Source organism: Aegilops tauschii, chromosome 3, assembly GCF_002575655.3.
Source record: "Aegilops tauschii subsp. strangulata cultivar AL8/78 chromosome 3, Aet v6.0, whole genome shotgun sequence".
Lineage (NCBI taxonomy): Eukaryota > Viridiplantae > Streptophyta > Magnoliopsida > Poales > Poaceae > Aegilops > Aegilops tauschii.
The window spans coordinates 58,541,600-58,551,500 of record NC_053037.3 but is presented as its reverse complement, the minus strand read 5'-3'; the positions used below and the strand labels follow the sequence as shown (position 1 = coordinate 58,551,500).

The 9,901-nt window shown below is 41.2% G+C and overlaps 1 long non-coding RNA gene across 2 annotated transcripts; it reads left to right on the top strand.

The window, feature by feature from the left end:
- Positions 1–5,506: 5,506 nt before the first annotated feature.
- LOC109784008 (uncharacterized) lies at positions 5,507–9,033 on the top strand. 2 transcript variants are annotated; one of them, XR_005771983.3, is made up of 4 exons: positions 5,508–5,861; positions 6,528–8,316; positions 8,415–8,640; positions 8,723–9,033. It is a non-coding gene; the product is annotated as an uncharacterized lncRNA (long non-coding RNA). The 2 variants fall into 2 exon arrangements; XR_002237795.4 differs by having other exon boundaries at positions 5,507–5,861; positions 8,415–9,033.
- The last annotated feature ends 868 nt before the right edge of the window (positions 9,034–9,901 follow it).

The following is a 9,901-nucleotide window of genomic DNA, read 5'->3' as shown; positions in this document are numbered from 1 at the left end:
CGCCCCTTTTGTTGCTCGACTCTGCGGAGCTACTATAGAGTACTGAGGGTGATCCCTCATAACGCACTCCTGATGATAATTCTGTAGTGTAGCTATTCGGTCGTGGTCATCGAGGGTGATTTCCTCTTTAACCATTCCCGATACGGCTCTGTCGTGCAACACCTCAAGTGTGAACCTCGAGGGTGGTCCCTCTTACATTCACCTTGATGATTACATTGAGTGGAATCCACCGGGGGTGATTCCTCGGGTTTTACCCTTGATGTTTGGACACATGGTTACCGGGACTTTACTTGAGACCTTTGTTGAAGTTGGGTCGGCCCTGAGGGGTACCCGCGAGTTGATGTGAAAGTCGGGCGGGCCCGTTGAGCACCCGCGAGTTTTCTACATGGCACGGCCGGGCAGTCTGGGCCCTTGCTGTAAGTCCATGAGACAGGGCGACGGGGTCACATTATCTTGAGTCTCTGCTCGTCTCCGCGAGCCCCCAATGCACTAACAAGTTTGGGTATTTGTTCTGAATTGGCCTTTGGCCTTTATGCACTAACCACGACGCAAGAATAGTTATGGGCCTCGATGTCACAGTATCAGCCGAAGCTTTGTCAGACGTCCAGTTCAGCATTGTGGGCCTGTCGGGCCAGTGCCATCCAGTATGAGGTGGTGCTTGTCCCGGCTCGTCGCACAACGACCCAGAGTGCAACGGGCGATGGGCCCAGACCCCGGAGTGCTTAGGATGTAGACCGACGGGGACCTCTCTGCTGAACCTAGGTAGGGCTATGACATGTTGATCTTCCGAGGCCGGGCATTGACCCCAGAAAGGTGTGTCCGGCCAGAGTGATCGAGCGTGTTGGGTAACGTGGAGCACCCCTGCAGGGAAGATATATATTCGAATACCGTGTCCTCGGTAATGGACGTTCAGACTTGTATCCGGATCTTATATAACTAGAAATGGATACTTGAGACATGAGATGGATATGTGGCTCCAGGATTGCTTTCTCGTAGGGAGTCGAGGAAGGATCTCTGGGCGTTAATGCTACAACATGTTTGTTAAATATAAACTGCTATTCTTTACTCTTCCACATGCTGCAAGATGCTTGGAGCTGCTTGAAGATGCTAGTCTTTGATAGGCTAGGCCTTCCCCTCTATTCTGGCATTCTGCAGTTCAATCCACATATACAGCCCTTCCTTTTGATACTAATGCATACTTAGTATAGATCTGATGCTTGCGAGTACTTTGGATGAGTACTCACGGTTGCTTTGCTACCCCTTTTCCCCCTTCCTTCTTCTTTCCGGTTGATGCAACCAGATGGTGGATCCTTGGAGCCAGATGCCACCACCGACGGATACTACTACATGGAGATCGCCAACGACCAGGAGTAGTTAGGAGGTCCTAGGCAGGAGGCCTTGCCTCTTCGATCGTGTTGCTTTTGTGCTTGACTTCTTAAGGCAGTCTTGTCTAACTTATGTCTGTACTCAGATATTGTTGCTTCCGCTGACTCTTGTGTATCAAGATTGTATTCGAGCCCTCGAGGCCCCTGGCTTGTAATATGAAGCTTGTATTATTTTAATTTGTGTCTAGAGTGGTGTTGTGATATCTTCCCGTGAGTCCCTGATCTTGGTCATACACATTTGCGTGTATGATTAGTGTACGGTCGAATCAAGGGTGTCACAATCTCACGTGATGATCGGACATGGTTTAGTTTATTTGGATCGCGTGATCATTTAGATGACTCGAGGGATGTCTATCTAAGTGGGAGTTCTTAAGTAATATGATTAATTGAACTTTAATTTATCATGAACTTAGTCCTGATAGTATTTGCATATCTATGTCGTAGATCAATAGCTCGTGTATGGCTCCCCTGTTTTATTTTTGATATGTTCCTAGAGAAAACTAAGTTGAAAGATGATAGTAGCAATGATGCGGATTGGGTCCGTGATCTGAGGATTATCCTCATTGCTGCATAGAAAAATTATGTCCTTGATGCACCGCTAGGTGACAGACCTATTGCAGGAGCAGATGCAGATGTTATGAACGTTTGACAAAGCTGGGTATGATGACTACTTGATAGTTTAGTGCACCATGCTTTACGGCTTAGAACCGGGACTTCAAAAACGTTTTGAATGCTAAGGAGGATATGAGATGTTCCAAGAGCTGAAATTGGTATTTTAGACTCATGCCCGTGTTAAGAGGTATGAGACCTCTGGCAAATACTTTGCCTACAAGATGGAGGAGAATAGCTCAGCTAGTGAGCTTGTGCTCAGAATGTCTGAGTAATACAATCACTTGAATAAGTGGGAGTTTATCTTCCAGATAAGATACTGACTGACAAAGTTCTCTAGTCACTATCACCAAGTTACTGGAACTTCGTGATGAACTATAATATGTGAGGGATGACAAAAATGATTCCCAAGCTCTCCGTGATGCAGAAGTCGGCGAAGGTGGAAATCAAGAAAGAGCATCAAGTGTTGATGGTTGACAAGACCACTAGTTTCAAGTAAAAGGGCAAGGGAAAGAAAGGGAACTTCAAGAAGAATGGCAAGCAAGTTGCCACTCCCATGAAGAAGCCCAAAGCTAGACCCAAGCCTGAAACAAAGTGCTTCTACTGCAAAGGAAATGGTCACTAGAAGTGGAAATGCCCTAGATACTTGGCAGATAAGAAGGATGGCAAAGTGAACAAAGGTATATTTGATATACATGTTATTGATGTATACTTTACTAGTGTTTATAGCAACCCCTCGGTATTTGATACTGGTTCAGTTGCTAAGAGTAGTAACTCAAAATAGGAGTTGCAAAATAAACAGAGACTAGTTAAGGGCGAGGTGATGATGTGTGTTGGAAGTGATTCCAAGGTTGATAAGATCACAATCGCACACTCCCTTTACCTTCGGGATTAGTGTTGAACCTAAAATAAATGTTATTTGGTGTTTGCATTGAGCATGAATATGATTGGATCATGTTTATTGCAATACGTTTATTCATTTAAGTCAAAGAATAATTGTTGTTCTATTTACATGAATAAAACCTTCTACGGTCATACACTCAATATAAGTGGTTTATTGAATCTTGATCGTAGTGATACACATATTCATAATATTAATGCCAAAAGATGCAAAGTTAATAACGATAGTGCAACTTATTTGTGGCACTGCCGTTTAGGTCATATTGGTGTAAAGCGCATGAAGGAACTCCATGCTGATGGGCTTTTGGAATCACTTGATGCTTGCGAACCATGCCTCATGGGCAAGATGACTAAGACTCCGTTCTCCGGAACAATGGAGTGAGCATCTGGAAATAATACATACTGATGTATGCGGTCCGATGAGTGTTGAGGCTCGTGGCGGGTATCGTTATTCTCTAACCTAGTAGATATGGGTATATCTACTTGATGAAACATAAGTCTGAAACATTTGAAAAGTTCAAAGAATTTCAGAGTGAAGTGGAAAATCATCGTAACAAGAAAATAAAGTTTCTACGATCTGATCGCGGAGGCAAATATTTGAGTTATGAGTTTGGTCTTCATTTGAAACAATGTGGAATAGTTTCACAACTCACGCCACCTGGAACACCACAGCGTAATGGTGTGTCTGAACATCGTAACCGTACTTTATTAGATATGGTGCGATCTATGATATCTCTTATCGATTTACCACTATCATTTTGGGGTTATGCATTAGAGACAACTGCATTCATGTTAAATAGGGCACCATTTAAATCCATTGAGATGACACCATATGAATTGTGGTTTGGCAAGAAACCGAAGTTGTCGTTTCTTAAAGTTTGGGGCTGCGATGCTTATGTGAAAAAGCTTCAACCTGATAAGCTCGAACCCAAATCGTAGATGCGTCTTCATAGGATACCCAAAGGAGACTGTTGGGTACACCTTCTAGCACAGATCCAAAGGCAAGATATTCGTTGCTAAGAATGGATCCTTTCTAGAGAAGGAGTTTCTCTCGAAAGAAGTGAGTGGGAGGAAAGTAGAACTTGATGGGGTAATTGTACCTGCTCCCGAATTGGAAAGTAGTTCATCACAGAAATCAGTTCCAGTGATTCCTACACCAATTAGTGAGGAAGTTAATGATGATGATCATGAAACTTCAAATAAAGTTACTACCGAACCTCGTAGGTCAACCAGAGTAAGGTCCACACCAGAGTGGTATGGAAATCCTATTCTGGAGGTCATGTTACTTGACCATGACGAACCTACGAACTATGAGGAAGCGATGATGGGCCCAAATTCCGCGAACTGGCTTGAGGCCATGAAATCTGAGATAGGATCCATGTATGAGAACAAAGTGTGGACTTTGGTGGACTTTCCCGATGATCGGCAAGCCATTAAGAACAAATGGATCTTCAAGAGGAAGACGGACGCTGATAGTAGTGATACAATCTACAAAGCTCGAATTGTCGTTAAAGGTTTTCGACAAGTTCAAGGTGTTGACTACGATGAGATTTTCTCACTTGTATCGATGCTTAAGTCTGTCCGAATCAGGTTAGCAATTGCCGCATTTTATGAAATCTGGCAAAATGGATATCAAAACTGCATTCCTTAATGGATTTATTAAAGAAGAGTTGTATATGATGCAACCAGAAGGTTTTCTCAATCCTAAAGGTGCTAACAAAATGTGCAAGCTCCAGCGATCCATCTATGGACTGGTGCAAGCATCTCAGAGTTGGAATATACGCTTTGATGAGTTGATCAAAGCATATAGTTTTATACAGACTTGCGGTGAAGCCTGTATTTACAAGAAAGTGAGTGGGAGCGTTACAACTTTTCTGATAAGTATATGTGAATGACATATTGTTGATCGGAAATGATGTAGAATTTTCTGGAAAGCATAAAGGAGTGTTTGAAAGGAGTTTTTCAAAGAAAGACCTCGGTGAAGCTGCTTACATATTGAGCATCAAGATCTATAGAGATAGATCAAGACGCTTGATAAGATTTTTTCAATGAGTACATACCTTGATAAGATTTTGAAGGAGTTCAAAATGGATCAGTCAAAGAAGAATTCTTGCCTGAGTTGTAAGGTATGAAATTGAGTAAGACTCAAAACCCGAGCACTGGAGAAGATAGAGAGAGAATGAAAGTCATTTCCTATGCCTCAGCCATAGGTTCTATAAAGTATGCTATGTTGTATACCAGACCTATTGTGTACCTCACCATGAGTTTGGCAAGAGGGTACAATAGTGATCTAGGAGTAGATCACTAGACAATGGTCAAAATTATCCTTAGTTGAATAAGGAAATATTTCTCGATTATGGAGGTGATAAAGAGTTCGTCTTAAAGAGTTACGTCGATGCAAGCTTTGACACCGATCTGGATGACTCTAAGTCTCTATCTAGATACATATTGAAAGTGGGAGCTATTAGCACTACAAGAAAACCCCCTATAATGCAACATATATTCTACAACGTTTTGACTGTATGTTACAAAATTCACAACAGATACAGATAATAAGCATTGTAGAATATGCGTTGTAGATGTGTGCTCCACAACTCCAGACTCTTGTGGCCCGGCCCAAGTTGGTTTCACAATTAATCTAGGTCATTACCTTTTCCCAGCCTCCCTGTTCCTCTCGATCTCTCTCACGCTGCCCACCGCCCCTCAACCTACCTGCATCCCGGAGCGCCGCCCCTCACCACTCCCCTGCGATCCTCCGTCTCGGAAGGCCGCCCCTCACCACTCCCCCTGCGATTCTCCATCCTGGCGCGCCGTCCCTAGTCAACTCTCCTCTGCGACCTTGCTTCCCGGCGCGCCGCCCCTCGTCACCGCTTCCCTACGACCAACTGCGTCTACTACCTCCGCATGAGGGCCTGCGGCTACGGGCAGAGTTACCGCTACAACAACCCTCGCGATCGCGCTGCCGTGGTGAGCCGGACCGCTTTTCTTCTCCAATTTTATTTTCCCCATCTTGCTCTACTCGACTTCAGTCTAGTTGGGAATTGCTACTTACGACTTGCTCGTCCCTGGTAATGACCGAGAGGTTGAATTATAGATGGTTGGTGCGGAGGGGAGCTTCTAGCTGAGGCCTCTTGCTGTGATTGAATTGATTCTAGTTATGGCTCAGGAGCTTGTCACCAGCCCATGGAAGTGAAACTTGATTGTGCAGTCGTTGGTTGTTGTCTTTGATTATGTGATTGACTGATTGTATAATAAGGCTTGTTGTCTTAGTCTCGTGGTTGATGTTGATGCTTCAAAGTTCCACTTTCTGCTTACGGTGCCACTTGCTTATGTTGTAGGCCTGATCACTCACGCTGTCATATGCTCATATTTCTTTCCGAGACTTCGGAGCAGGTTACAATATCAAATTTCTCTACTAAGTAATAATTACCTACACTCGGTGTAGAGAAATGCAATCACACTCAAGCACTGATATGTTGCAATGGACATGACCCCAAAACTTTCTCCCTGTCTTTTATTTGAGACACAGTTTGGTAACTTTTTGTTGCATATATTCATCCGCTTAAAAGACCATTTCGATCTCTATGTTCTCTGCTACTACAAACTGAGGAGTAGCTTGACAACTTTATGCAGCTCGGTCGACTAAGCCACTGTGACGCTGGGGGAGAAGGACATCGGTGCAGAGCATGGCAAGGCCGAGTACTTATTGGATCTTAGGGCTTCTGATCCACAGTTCTCCGCATCATCATCCATCAGCATCTGGTGACATTATTAGCACTCAGAGCTTCATAAGGCTTTCTGCCCACTACAGTTGGAGTTCAAGAGCGTAAGGAAGGCAATCTGGTGATCAATCACTGTTGCTTGTCAGAAAACTCTGAAAATATTATTGAGTACATCTACCATGAGCTATGCTTGCCATTTTAAAAGATGTTTATGTGAGCTTCATGTCATATCAATTTTTTTGAAGCAAGCAGATCTTGCGATTTACTTATGATTTATGAACAGAAAATGTTTACTGTGTAACCCCTAAATACAGTAGAAGAGATTAGAGAAGCAGGTCTTATAAAACTACGCTGAGACGAGTAGTACTTATTTAGTCAAGTGACATGTTAGATAAAATTCTACACCTATTACAACTTATCTGACTTCTGTATTTTGTAAAGATAGCTGAACTAGATTGTGTTCTAGGAATAAAAAACCATGGATGTTTTCCATTTATTCACTTGGCTTTTGGAATTTGATTGATGTCCCCTTTCTCATATTATTAACAACATATACCTACACAGTTCTCTCTACTGGTTTGCCAAATTCTAGACACTTCTTGTGTGGTCCATGCTTCCTCTTTGTACTATGCTTACCTACATTCGTAATATCACTCCTTTATTCCCTTGACGTGCTTTTCCTTTACAAAGAAGAATACACACCATGGGGAAAAGAGAAGTAAATTTGTATTTGTAGTCTACAAACAGGGCGTCCTAATTATTTGTTCGAGCATGCTACAGTCTTGTTTTCTCTGCCGTGTCTTCTCCTTTTCTTAGTAGTGTCACTACTGATTGATCTGCTCAGATGTGCTATTTAGAGTTTGATCTGGATATATACTAGCTATTTTATTAGGAGTTGGTGGTAAAGATGAACTAATGGTCGATCCTCCCTGCTGTCCTCGCTGCACTTCATGCAAAATCATTGGGCCGGTACTGGGAGTACCTCATTTATGATGGATCTTATACTTCAAAGCTTATTTATATTGTCTAATATGTTTTATTTGTACTAATTCAGTAAATTTAATTTATCTTTTGGCTTAATATGTCCAAGGTATTGATATAGTAATATTTTGTTACCTGATTAAAGCTCAAACATACTGCTTCAGTATCTCCCAGTAGGTGCCTCAGAATTATGCAGTTGATCGTACCATACTGCTACTTGAATAAAAATGTTTATCTTTGTGTTCTACACTGAAGCTATCATATGAAGTTTAATTATTTTAAGCGTTCATCACCAAAACTACTTTGTTGGTAGTGAAAGGCTTCATAGAATTTCATAGATGTTGCACATCATGAGATTAACCCGTAGAAGAATGTATTCATAACCATATGACGTGTGTGATGTTGGGTTATAGCCGTTGTATGCTGAAAGGCTTTTTCCCTTGCTTCCTTCCATTTTCTTCTATGTGCATTGACTAGACGTATGTTTTTACAATGTGGCATGGTTTGAGCATTTTAAATTCTTTACACGCTTCCATTATTTCCCGCCCCATTTATATTGGTATGTCCTTTAAATAGCAGGCAGGTACATGTGTGATGGCACAATATAACTCAGTGTTAGCTGGCTTATAATCTCTTATCCCTTGAAAGACTTCAAAGATGGCATCTCATGGGACAACACAAGAGACCATATAGTAAAGGAAAAGATGCAAACACGATAGGTCTTGGCCTCTGAACTTTTTCTGTTATATGTCACTTTTCTTTTAATTATTTTGCTCAACATGTTTCTGCCAATGGTAACTTTGATTTTCTCTAACAGGCAGGACCAAAAGTATTTTTAATGAGCCTGAAAAATCATAACGGAGACCGGTATTGCTACAATTGTAAGTTGTGATCCTAAATCTGAGCTTGATGGTGCTGAAATTACTAATGAATTGTAGGTAGTGCATGTCGATATGGCACTTGTGAAAACTAAATATTTGGTATGGAGTCGCAAAAACTGTAATACTCTTGGTAATGCAGAATTTTTTTGCATGGCAACCTTTGTAAGTGACTAATATCCTGCCTCTATCACGAATTGCATCATGCTTTGTGTGTTAACAGTTCATTTTGTTTTTTTGTTTGTAGATTCAAAAGATAAATGGATGATTATATGGGTGTGTGGGCAAGCATACTACTATGATGACGATGATGTTCGTGTTCATGATGATGGAGACGGATGCTTTCAGTTTTAGTAAAGTTGTAGGGATGATGTTCCTGTTGGACGATGTTCCTCAATTATGTTTTAGTTAATCTGTAGGGATGTTGATGCATGCTTTCAATTTAAGTTTCACCATCAAGAGAACATTTATATTATACATCCCATTTGGATGATTTTCCTCATGTAATGTCTACCATTGTAATCAAACAGTTTTAACTAATATATGATTTCTGTCTCCCATGAGTATTTTCTCTCGTTTTTCTTCACTTGAAATAAATAATTATCAGCATTATGTGAAGCATTAATTTAATTGCTGGCAATATGTATTAAAAATAATATTGTTTACGCTATATATGAACCAAAACTTGAAGCGTTGCAAATTCTTCGTTGCCAAGCAATGGGATTTTGTTTCCTGTACATTAAGCACCAACATATAGAAGTGTTGCACAATTCTCTTTTATGTGTTGTATTCTTGCAACGGTCCCTTTTACCAACGACAATATAAGCGTTGCATTATGCGCTAGCAACGCCGTGTAAGGCAACACATCCTATTCCATTGGTAAAGACACTAACAACGCATATATGAACTTTTAGATACAGAAAAATGCGTTGCTATAGGGGGGTTCCTGTTGTAGTGTAGCTAGAGTAGCTCCGTGCAGAGCATTGTAGACATAGAAATTTGCAAAACACACATACGGATTTGAATGTGGCAGACCCGTTGACTAAACTTCTCTCACAAGCAAAACATGATCACACCTTAGTACTCTTTGGGTGTTAATCACATGGTGATGTGAACTACATTATTGACTCTAGTAAACCCTTTGGTATTGGTCACACGGCGATGTGAACTATGGGTGTTAATCACATAAAGATGTGAACTATTGGTGTGAAATCACATGGCGATGTGAACTAGATTATTGACTCTAGTGCAAGTGGGAGACTGAAGGAAATATGCCCTAGATGCAATAATAAAGTTATTATTTTATTTCCTTATATCATGATAAATGTTTATTATTCATGCTAGAATTGTATTAACCGGAAACTTGATACATGTGTGGATACATAGACAAAAAGAGTGTCCCTAGTATGCCTCTACTTGACTAGCT